At 40.2% G+C, this 12387-nt stretch overlaps 1 protein-coding gene across 5 annotated transcripts in view; it reads right to left on the bottom strand.

The window, feature by feature from the left end:
• Positions 1-12387, bottom strand: part of LOC119487472 (contactin-1a-like) — an 83729-nt gene that overhangs the window by 44544 nt on the left and 26798 nt on the right. The gene's annotated exons all lie outside the window — the stretch shown is intronic.

The raw sequence follows: 12387 nt of genomic DNA, 5'->3' as shown, positions 1-12387 counted from the left end.
TTTAGTCGCATTAAAAAAGACCTTAGGAATGCTGAATAAAAAGCAGGATTTGCTTGTTGGACATCTTTTCTTACAAGATAAAACCAAAGTAAAAGGTCAGGAATACGCATGAATAAGCCAGAAATACACTTCACACTTGCAAAACCATATACCAGCAGTTACAATATGGGTGTATAGGGCTGCAACTAAACATTATTTTCATTATTGATCAATTGTCTAGTCTATAAAATGTCCAAAAAAAAGTTCCCAGAGCTTAAGGTAATGTCTTAAATGCCTTAATTAGTTAATCTATTATTTAAAATGTTGCTGATTAATGTCAGCTTTTCTGTGTGGAAACTGTATGAGAATCAACCTGTGTCGTAACACGTGACAGGCTTCAGCAGCCAATCCCTGCCTTTATGTGAATAGTGCATAGTGAAGCAGACAGTGCCGCCGCCTCTTTAACGTGTCTCTGCTTCCTGTCAGCCTCCAAGGCACAAGTTCCTTGATAGGTTGACGCACTGATGATTGACATTTCGACAGTTGCCAGTAAAAAAATAAACCCTGAGCCCTGGTTTAGTTGAGCAGGCACCTCGCTGCTTACTCACTGCCCCCAAGACGTTAACAAAACCACACCAGCGTAGCACCAGCTCTCAGCCTCACGCCCAGTAACACAATGTGAAAAGCAACAGCTGTCTGAATCAGGAGCGCTGACAGAGACCAGAGGCAGAGAGATCATTTCTCCCATCATGGTTGAGAAAATTTGATTATAAATGAATGCATTGCCTTCATATAATTCATATTTTAAATCAGATTCACCATTTAGCTTATATACTGTTACAGGAGAGTCTGAAACAATTTTGCCCAATAAAAACAGAAAGAGAGAAGAAAGGAAGGAATAAAACTATCAGTAAATATGAGTGAACATTGATGTGGACCAAGGACTTTTGAATGATGCTGAATGTACTTCCAATGGACCGGTATCCTATAACCAAATTAATAATTTTAACTGACTTATCCAATTAAACAAACAATTAATCATTGTGGCCATATTAGAAAGGACCTTAAGGGAAATTAGTGTGAAGTGTGTAAATTCATAGCATCATAATTGGTCCAGTGTTGGTCAAGAAGAGCGCTGCAGACGGCAACTGCTCACAGGCTACAATATGGTGCTATTGGGGCAAGCTGGGGCCGTCATTTACGTCCACTAAAAGTGCTTGTTTTTGCCATGACAGGCTCTGATTGTTATTATAAGTGTTTGACATTATGAAAAGAGTCTCGAGTGTCAGCTGGGCAGAGGGCTGTGTATTGGCAAGAATCTGGCAATATGATACGTATCATGATTAAGGGGTAACAATTCAATATATTGTCATACTTTAAACAAGGCGATATATTGCAATTTTTAAAATCAAATTATGGGAAAACTGTCAAAGTATAAAGAACACACCAGAAATAACACCATTTCTAGAATAGGCAAACATAACATTTATACTGCATGCAAAAAACTACATGGTTTTTGTCCTAAAACCACATGTGATTATCATAAAGTAGGCATGTCTGTAAAGGGGAGACTCGTGGGTACCCATAGAACCCATTTTCATTTACATATCTTGAGGTCAGAGGTCAGGGGACCCCTTTGAAAATGGCCATGCCAGATTTTCCTCGTCAAAATTTAGCATAAGTTTGGAGCGTTATTTAGCCTCCTTCGCAACAAGCCAGTATAAAATGGTTGGTACCAATGGATTCATTAGGGGTTTCTAGTTTAAGCCCGCTATAACCTCCAAAACAGTGGGCTGTCGTATTTTTAAGGGGTTAATTAAAAATCAATACAATGTTTTGCAGAATCGATACAGTATCGCAACACATATACAGTATATATAATATATATATATATATAATATTGAGATACTCGTGTATCGATATTTTCTTACACCCCTATCAGAAAGCGTAGCTTAGTGTTATCTAAAAGATTTTCAATGTCATGGCTAAATATTTAGATGATTTCCACAATCATCTATTTATTTATATTTATTTATTTGACCCAAAGTATACGGATATTCAGATTTCACAACAAGACTTCTCTTTGAGCGGGACTTGGAAACAATAAAAAGCAGACTGGCTCAAGTGAAATGTAAGAAAAACATTTCATTTCTCTGTAGAGTTCTTTCCATAATGTTGTCAGACACTTATAAAAACAATCTGAGCCTGTCAGTGGCAAAAACAAGCACTTTTAGTAAACATAACATGACGCTGCTCACCGCCCTCGCAGCTCGTTGCATGGCATTATCCCTAATACTGGACCAATTTCAAAAAGTGTTGTCCCCATTAGTCACTTAGACACAAAAACATGGGAAAATAGAGTCCAGGATGAAAAATACCAAACGTTACCCTTTAAGAACTGACAGGGAAATAATATAGAAAAAAAATCTCATTTGCACCATTACTTTTGTCAGTGTCAGTCAACTGCTTTGAATGTCTTTCAGAGCTTGGCAACTTGCTCTCTCTTTCAGCGAACACTGTCAAAACTCACAACCAAATCTAACACCTTCATATTTTCATTTACTGGTATCACAGTTCTGAGCATCAGTTCAATATTGTCCATTCATTCCCAGGTCGGTGCTGGACCGGTGTGTGTTGATTAGAGTGTAATTGAACATGAGGCAGACACTATTGATTCTTTGTGCACAGCCCGAGGTGTCAGCTGGCGGAGACTCAGAGGTGTGACAGCGAGGATTGAGATCTCAGCGCTCGTCAGACAAATGGAGTCTTATTACAGAAAATGGATTATGATAGAACAGAAGAGAGGCCGTGTAATGTGCCGACTTTGCACGACACAAACAAAACTGCACTTATACTGTACGGCTAAACATCCAAACACATACACACTGGATACACACACACAAAAATAAATTGAGACAAATGGGCAGACGCACTGTACAACTACACCACATGCACAATAAGTTGGACACAATGTCCGAGCTGTACAGCTGCAGGAAAGCAATACAGAGGGGAATTCATCTTCACGCCGGCTTGTATCCTAGCAACACCTTTCAAAAGGAGCAGTTTAGTGTGCTGCGGGGGGCCTTTTGTGACCGCCAATGAAACTATGCAAACACTCGTTTTAATCTGGAACAACGCCGCTGTTGTGGAACGAAGACCTATAGGGTTCTCCACTCATCTATTACACAAAATAAGTTCATTTAAACTCGCTCATGCTTTCCCTCTCTCTGTGTACTTTACTCTACAGCTATATTGCTACTGTAGGTATCATTTCTGCAACTCATAAATCATAAATGATCTTAATAGATGCACTTAGGAGATTAAGGGAGACGACAAGGAGCCTCATTACAGCGTCACAGTACACAGTGAAAGAACCAATCCCATCCATCCCATTAAGAACTGTCTCTGAATTGATATACTGTAAAAAGCCATCAGACCAGCACCACACAGGAAAGCAGCATGCTCTTATAATCAGTATTAATGGGTCCTCCTACCTCTCCTGTCATACCTTATAGCAGCCTGAATGAGAGCGCTCCAGTCATCACAGTAAATCACAAGGCCCAGACATGACAGCGCTCAAACAAGGCCATTTCTTCTCCCCCATAAATCACACCCTAGACGTTGCCAGAGCTATTACAGCTCGTGGTTTGATTTTGGTGGTTTTTCTTGAAAAGGTTTTTTTTTTTCCCCCTTCCCCAGCTCTGCTTTGCTGGCTGAATTTCAATCTCCTTCCCTCTCCTTTTACTCCCCTTAGAATTCTCAGCCTCATTGCTCTGAAATCAGAAATCATATTACACCGAGTAGGGGCTGCTGGGGGCAGATTTTACTGCTGCACTCCAACGGCCAGTCCTGTCATTTGTGCTTTCTATCTTGATCCCGTAACCCCCTAAGGGCACCATAGGGTAAGTGAAAGTGAGTGAAACCCCACCTTTTCCGTGCTCGGCCTGATTTGTGCTGCATAATCGAGTGGGTGACTTTATAGAAATGTCTCCCCTTATCAGCTGGGGCAGATCCAGCGATGTGGGGGAGGAGAGACGGGGAGAAAAGAGGATGAGGGAGCGGTCAGAGTGGTAGACTTCAAAAACAAGACGTTGCTCCAACAACCCCACCCCCCTACTGTACCACCACCAACAACACCACCGTCACTCCTTGCGCACACAAACACAATCATTACCACCATCAGTCATTAACCACAGATTTGCAGTAATCCTGCAAGAGGAAGCCAAGATGGGGTTAACGCTGGATTGGTCTTAATCAGTTGGAGAAGAGAAGATGAGCGCTGCTTAGACAGCGTGTCATACTGCGGCATCCAAGTCGTGTCTGACTTCCACCAGGATGCAAACATCTCCAGGAGTAAAGGCACAGAGAGCTGTTGTGCTACTCTTCTTCGTTTTATATCATCGTAAACCAAACATTTTTATTAATTTATGACAATTTATAGACAAAATGATCTAAAACTTACAGACAGCTAAAGAAGGAATAAAAGAAGACCACAGAAACCTCTAGTGATGGTAGTTATTATGACAGGTGCAAAAGCGGAAGTCAAGTGCTGTAGTATAGACCACGTGAAATTCCATATGGGATGGAGGTCGGGGGCAATGGATAGAACACAAAACACAGGACTTTCACTCGTGTTCACAATCTTAAATTTCACTTTCACTTTTCCAACATCACTATTTTAAGCCAAAACACGATCTTTTTCCCTAAACTGAACTAAGTGGCTTTTTGTTGCCTAAACCTAAAGAGGCTGTTTTGTTCAGTGCTCGAGGAATACAATATTCTGCGCCACTATCAGACCCATTATGGCAAAAACAAATAATAAAAATAAAAGAACTTGCAAGGACAACTGAGAACAGAGAAGATAAATGAATTGTTGGCAGGTTTGAGGAAACGGCAGTCTGTTTTTAGTCGTAGCTAAGAGATCAGCGAGAGGCTGTTCACCATCTGTTTTGTAAATGGATTGTTCATTAATAATGAACGTTTTCTGAATGTACTTCTTTACACTAAAAGAAAGGGAAAAACATAGAGGTGCTGATATTAATAGGGTTTATTATGCAATGATTTTACTGGTCCAGCCAACTTGAAATCAAGTCTAAGTCTGTTGTTTAACGTTGGATATTTTTTTGTTGATATCACCCCGCCCCTGGGCCGTGAACTACTGCTTATACTGAGACACAAGATGTCGAATCCAATATTAATGAGGTTTCTGATGACTACTCATTCTAAAATTACACATTTTGTGATACAGCAGATAAGATTTAGTGTCATCACCAAATGCTACTGGGAAAAACAAGCAAGACAGAGAGAGGAATATTGATCCAGATTAAATCTAGATGAAACAGGGAGACATTGGGTCTGACGTCATCTGTGAGAGGCAGCAGTGACTTAGTCTGGTTTAATGGGCATTACTGTTCAATCTCTTTTGAGCTTTATTCATCCTGAGCCTGCTGAGAACAGTTGCTGTTTTTCTGATTCACATTCATGAAATTACACACAAACATGCATCACAGGTAGTTCGATAACTTAATTTTTCCATCAATAATTCAGATATGAAGCACATTGGAAACCAGTTTACCAGCCACAAGAACAGCTCTTTTCTTCCAGACTGCCAAAGTCTCTCTATTTTTAGAAGCAAATATCTCCCATAGTGTCACTAACTACTCTACTTCCTCTACATATTTCTTTATAAACATATTCTGCTTGGTGGAAAAAAGCCAAGTGTTCAAAATACTAACTTTAGAAAATGTATGTCGGCATGCATTTCTCCGAAATGGAGAGAAAGAAAGACAAGAAAGCACAAGTTGTATCAGATCAGACACCTGATATAACTACATACAGGGATCACAGGATGAAACACAAGCTGTGATACCCTTCAGTTTTTATGCTGAATCAGTGTTACTTTACCACAAAGAAGTGGTGATACATTTATGCTTACTCATAAATTATTCATGACAAAATCATTGATTTTGATTCCAAAATGTGCTACAGACAGCCGGCGTGTCTCTTCAACCTCAGCTCTGTAAGATGCACTACTCCTTCTGTATCTGTGAGGGAAAATAAGACTGGACTGAGCTACACACAAACAGGTTTATAAACCTCCCACAAGACCAACAGAATGATTCAATCAAATAAAGGATACAGACATAGGCTATCCACGTCTATTACACAGCAGATAAAGCAGTAACCCCAAGACACACACAGCAACACCTGCCGGAAAAAGGCTCTCTATGCTTTGTACTCCACAGGCCCCCTGTTGCTTAGCAGGAACTGATTCGACACTTGATAGAAAGAAATAACTGTATTTTCCAGAATGTAACAGCTTGATTTCCTCTGGAGTACGAATTCACTTTTCATCTTTTCCTTTTTTAGCAATAGCAGAGACATCTCAAACGTTTTCTTTTACTAGCTGGAATCCAGTTCATTTTGTTCTTTTAAAAGAGAAACTGTCCAATAATTCAACATAATTCATAAAAAAATAAAATGGTACAGTTAGATTTATCATGAGCTAATTATGAATGACAGGAACACCTAAAAATATGTTGCCATTTAAAGCAAGACTCCTGCAACAAAAAATACTTTTTGGCAATTTTTGGTACAACTGTGTTAGTGAGATTTGAATTCAAGTCTGAATTTCTTTTTCGGGCTGTTTTGTTGTGTGCAATCTACTGGACCGCAGAGGACTAGCCCTACAAACGCAAAAGTCTGGCACTGACTGACTTAGTGATGAAGTTACACGATTGGTAGGCCGAGTGTTGGAGTTTCCTTATTGTCCGTTGCTCTTTCAAAATAAAAAGGCAAGGAACAGTCCTTTATGCAAATGAGTCGTCCAGTGCGACGCGTTCAGCTCACGAAAATTTGGACCACGCTGTCAAACTAGGCGATCTAGTTCTAAAATGAAACGATAATCTGCAGTGGCATAGCCTATTTCTCGCATAAGATATTTTCAGAAGTAGATTTTGGTTGATTGTTTTGACGGAATAACAGAAAGTTTATGAGCAGGCTGTCACGTTTTAAACAGCCAGGGACCAATCACGTGCGTTCCACGGTCGGGTACGTCACCGCTTGAACGGCCAGTTGAGTGGAGCAGCGCATCCCCTAGTGTCCTCGCCGGATCTGGTGGACATGTAGCGCTGGATTTAACATTACAGACATGACCATTGACTATTTGTATAACAATTAAGTCACAAATTCACAGACTGACCATACACGGTCCAGACATATACTCGGCTTTGACTGAGTCTTGTTGTGCATTGCCTGCAAAAACACCTCAATAACTCCTGAGCCCAGAGATCAGACAGTGTGTCTCAGTATGAAGCGCAGTATTATTCATGATGTAATCCAGCTGCAGATGATCCCGTCATGGCTCGTTCACTGTGTCAGTCTGTCTCTCTTCCCTCCTTCATTCTCTCTCTGTCTCTCATCCAATAGACGCAGTCATGCTAATGTAAGCTATTTATCCCAACCCCATGCAGTCAACACAATGCCCCCCAGGGCCACACAGGCTCAGCAACCTCAGCTGACCTGAATATCAATGACACTAGTCATTCAATCCATGAAATCTGGAGCTGGACTGTTGTATGAATTACATTAACCTCAAATCAGGTATAGTGTCTTTGAACTAATGCAGAAGGAACAATAGCAAACACGTGACTTAAATCATAAAAAATTACCACAACGTTTGCCTTTGATGTCACGGTATGAGTTTGCTCGCTGTCAGGCAGCGAGGAAGCCGTCATTTGATGTGGTTTCTGAATTGTAAGAGAACATGGAATGACAGCTGATAATTTTGCTATCATGTGAGCATACGCTTCTGAAGTGATGATTAATACCTGTGCTCTTTCCATTTTTGTAACTGCTTATTATCTGCAACCGTACAGCAGAAGCCGGCTCCATGAATCATCCGACCTATTGGATGTTGCCTTTGTTAAGTGTTCACACGGTAACCTATTATTTTCATTTTCAGGTGCATACTTGTATTTTGGGGTTTCTACAAGAACAGGTTTACCCATGGTAAAACCCAGTATGCTCTGATTGGTCAGCTCGCCCACTGTCGCCCACACAACCAAACCAAACTCTTAGATCCGCTCTAACTCTCTTTGTTTGAGGGCCAAACTAGCCACTAGGCAGGCATTATGCAAATTTTTTACTTGGTGACATCACCACTTTACGGAAGAAAAGGCAGGACTTCAATCAAGGCGTTTCATGCAGTTCAGAAGCAGTGTTTCTGTGGGGAAAGTAACTCCGTTTGGCGTGGCCCATTGGGCTTTGTAACTTTGCAGACCTTTTACATGCACAAAAAACTATATAACACTAAATACACACTAAAGGAAAGAGAAAACGCACAAAAGCATAATAGGTCCTCTTTCAGGAGGACAGAGAAAGAGAAATTACAGCAAAACATTTTTAAAAATTGTTGATATACTAATACTAATGATATGCTATGTACAGATGTACAAATGTAGATATGCACAAAAAAAGCAAACTGGATTAAATAAATAAGAAGAAAATCTATAATTCATCTCCATACTCCCTCTCTAGATTTTTGATCAAAGGACTGGCCCTAACCGAAAAACAAAACAGAGAACATGCAACTCTAAGATCCAAGCCTGTCTTGAAAAATTAAACAACAACTAATCTGTGAAGGTAGCAGAGATTTATTGGTTTAGGGCAGTCAATCGATTAAAATATTTAAATGTGATTAATAGCATGATTGTCCTCTTATCAGCATGGGAGTGGGCAAATATGCTTGCTTTATGCAAATATATGAATATATTTATTATTGGAATTAACAACACAAAACAATGACAAATACTGTCCAGAAACCCTCACAGGTACTGCATTTAGCATAAAATACCCCAAAATTAGCATAAGTTTGGAGCTTTATTTAGCCTCCATAGTGACAAGATAGACATGGTTGGTACCATTCCTTAGGTTTTCTAGTTTCATATGATGCCAGTATCTTCACTCTAGCTTTAAAGTCTGCTACAACCTAAATATCGCAAGTTGCATTAATGCGTTAAAGAAATTAGTGGCATTAAAACAAATGTGTGTAAACGCATTAACTTTGACAGCCCCGGTATATATTAAAACATTTAGATCTGATCATTCTCTCTGTTTCCATTGAACAGAGCATCTGCGAGCTACATCTTAATATTAGGTACTTCCTTACTCATCCAGGATCATAGCAAACATTTCTTGACCGTGTAATATAAAATATCAGACTGGACGAATATGATTTGGTATATTAAAAGATAATTAAAAGAGAGTCTAATTCAAAGTTGGCCTTCATAATATTTGAAACACTACCAGAAATACTATTCCAAAAGGACTGACTGTTAGAGCAGAGAAGGTAACTATGAATACAAGTGGCCTCTTCTGCCTGCCACTGGGTTGCTGCTATTGTTTTTTACATACAACACTGAAATCTCCATCACAATATAGAATTGGTTTGTTTTTATGTTAAGGTAATTACTCGTAACATAGAAATGCGTTGACCTTTCAGTGCATCAGTCATAGACTAGTGTGATACATTCTATGGTAGGATAACACTCAAGAGAAACCCCCCACATATAAAACACTATATGTGCTTCCAAGTACGGAAAGTATGTCACATCATGTGTGATAAATTGTGCCATATAGGCAAAGGTCAGAGGAGATGTGCTCTCTATAAAGAAAGAGTACTCAGCTTAATTACTTCATGCCACATCTGTCCAATAAAGATACTGGCTTCTATAAGAGAGCAGGGACATGCTTTCACTGATGGTCGACGCACACTCCGCTGTAAATAACTATAAATACTAAGTGTCAGAGTGCTGCTTAGTGCAGCAAAGCTGTACAGATAAGGAAGAAGAGTTCATATATTGCAATTAGTGCATCCTAGAGTATACTGAGAAAACAATTAATACCTTCAAATTGCACAAAGAAAGGTCTCAGAGGGAAAGTGTGAATGCGTTGGGTAGCTACAATAAATGGCAAACAAAAGAAAGATTAATCTAAGTCGAGCCTTCCCCACAACATTTCCCATTCATCCCCTTATTGGATTAGAGGGTGTGAATCCAACATTAGGCTACAGATTAACTTGACAAACTGAATGTTTAAACGTAATCAGAAAATAAGCCACAAACATCCTGCTTAATTGCAATGGTCAAGAAGAAGAGGAGGAGGTTACCAATTAGTGGAGAACCATCACCACTACACCAAGCTGTAAGAGACACAAGGTAAAACAATCAGGCCATGGAGAGAGTGTGTGGTGTGACTCTGCACAGTGCTTACCTTGCTGTGGAGAGCTATTGTGCCAGTGGCTATATGACAAGATGAGCTACTTAGCAGCCCGTGTCCCCATCCCCTCCAACATGCCTACCCTGCCAAGTGTCCTAAATACTCCGCTCCATTGTCTGCCTCAGAAACGAGCAACGCTGCTGGTTGGAGCGCTCTCTCCTCCAAAGTGCAAAGAGGAGGGAGGGATGATTGGGAAAAGAAAAGGCTAATTCCCCGAGCAGGACAGCGAGCCATGCAAATGGGACACCGCTGAAGAAGCCTCCCTGCAGTGAGAGCGCTCCACAGAGAGGGGTCTTCTCTCGTCACTGTGGCCAGGCTGGGGTTTAATCTTTTAAGCCCTCCCACCCTACTCTCACACACACACACACAAAAACAACATGAACACACACAATTTCACCAGCACCCCAACTTTAACCCCACCCTCCATCACTCTCATCAGCAGCCTGGCAGGGGGCCAGCCGTATCATCAGCACTGTCATAATCATCATCTACTGTCGCAGAGAAAGCTGTTTTTTCTCCTGCAAAAGATGCCCATTTCTGAGGAGCTGAAGAGGCCAAGAAAAATGCATGCTTTGCAAAAAAACGTGCACTTCTGTACAAGACCAGTGAAGTGACGATAAGGCTGTTGCTGTGATATGGATTGCTAACTTGAAAGTTGATATCATTCTCCCAGTACCAGCACATTGTGAATTTTAATTTTCCTCAGTCCTTTGTATTTCCCTTCACTTATTCTATTTATCTTACTAAAGAAAGCCAACAATAATTGAGCCCTTCTTTGAAGTTCATTTATCTCCTCTCCTTGAATAGAAATGGGACAAAGTCTTTCTTTCTTTTACTTTTATTAACGAATGAGCATATTGAATATCTCAAAGCTACAGTTGTTCGTCACCCAAGAGTAAACTGACGCACCTAACCATTAAAGCGAGGGCAGGCAGAAGGTTTTGGCATCATTGTGGATAAAAATTCCTTAATAACCTTTCAGCATGTTGTAATTCAAGTGTTCTGAGAGAAAAACTAGACTTCTGCACCTCCTAATGGCTCTGTTTTCAGGCTTTAAAAAAAATCTATCACAGGTCATTTCAGAAAGAGAGCATTCCTATTGGCTGTTCATTCAACAGAGGCAGCTGTCAATTACTCGCAAATTCAGATCAAACGGTCAAATTAGGCAGCGCTGATCAATTATGAATCAATATTCTGTTACTGTAATGCCTATTTAGGTACTGCTTAGCTGTAAAATGAGAAAGTTTGCTCAGGCTGGTGGGCAGGCGGTGCTTGGTATTTCCTCAACTGTTCTCAACATTGTGGACGGATCACAAGCTTTCTCATTTTACAGCTAAACAGTTAACTACAATATGTTTCTGAAAACATTTTACACGAGAAATAGGCATTACAGTAACAGAATATTGATTCATATTTGATCAGCGCTGCCTAGTTTGATTGGAGTTTGCGAATGAGGCTCCAGCTCGGCTCTGATTGGTTGTTTTCCTCCGGTCTGTGAAAACTTGAAGATGCCATTAGGAGCACCGGAGGATACAGAGGCACATGATATTTTTTCATATTACCTGTCTCATGCACTACTGTCAGGATATAATGGACGTTTTATAAAAATACCTTTTTAAATCACGTTTGTTCCAATTCTACCCACTGCTGCTTTAAAGGGGACATATCATGGTTATTTTCAGGTTCATACTTGTATTTGGGGTTTCCACTCGAACATGTTTACATGCTTTAATGTTCAAAAAACACATTATTTTTCTTATACTGTCTTTCTGAAACGCTCCATTTTAGCATCTGTCTCTTTAAGCCCCCCTTGCTGAAAAAGCCCAGTCTGCTCTGATTGGCTTGCGAGAAAAATATGATGCACCTTTGCAAAGGTTGTAGCTCTGGGTGGGGATACTCTGATGGTGGGTGGTATATTCTAATGAGTAGGGGTGTAACAGGGCCCTAAATTAAATCTAATATAATCGTAGCATGGCAGACTTTATGATATCAGAAAATACTATCGTTGTCCAAAGAATCAATATAATATCATATCGTGATGAAACTTGTGATTTACACCTCTACTAATGAGCCTGCATGTGACATAGGAAGGGGATGACTTGTTGAATCACATGTTTTTCTGATCTTGAC

The sequence above is a fragment of the Sebastes umbrosus genome, chromosome 4, assembly GCF_015220745.1.
Source record: "Sebastes umbrosus isolate fSebUmb1 chromosome 4, fSebUmb1.pri, whole genome shotgun sequence".
NCBI classification, from domain to species: Eukaryota; Metazoa; Chordata; class Actinopteri; order Perciformes; family Sebastidae; genus Sebastes; species Sebastes umbrosus.
The sequence above is the reverse complement of the archived record's forward strand: the minus strand, read 5'-3'. Positions and strand labels throughout refer to the sequence as shown.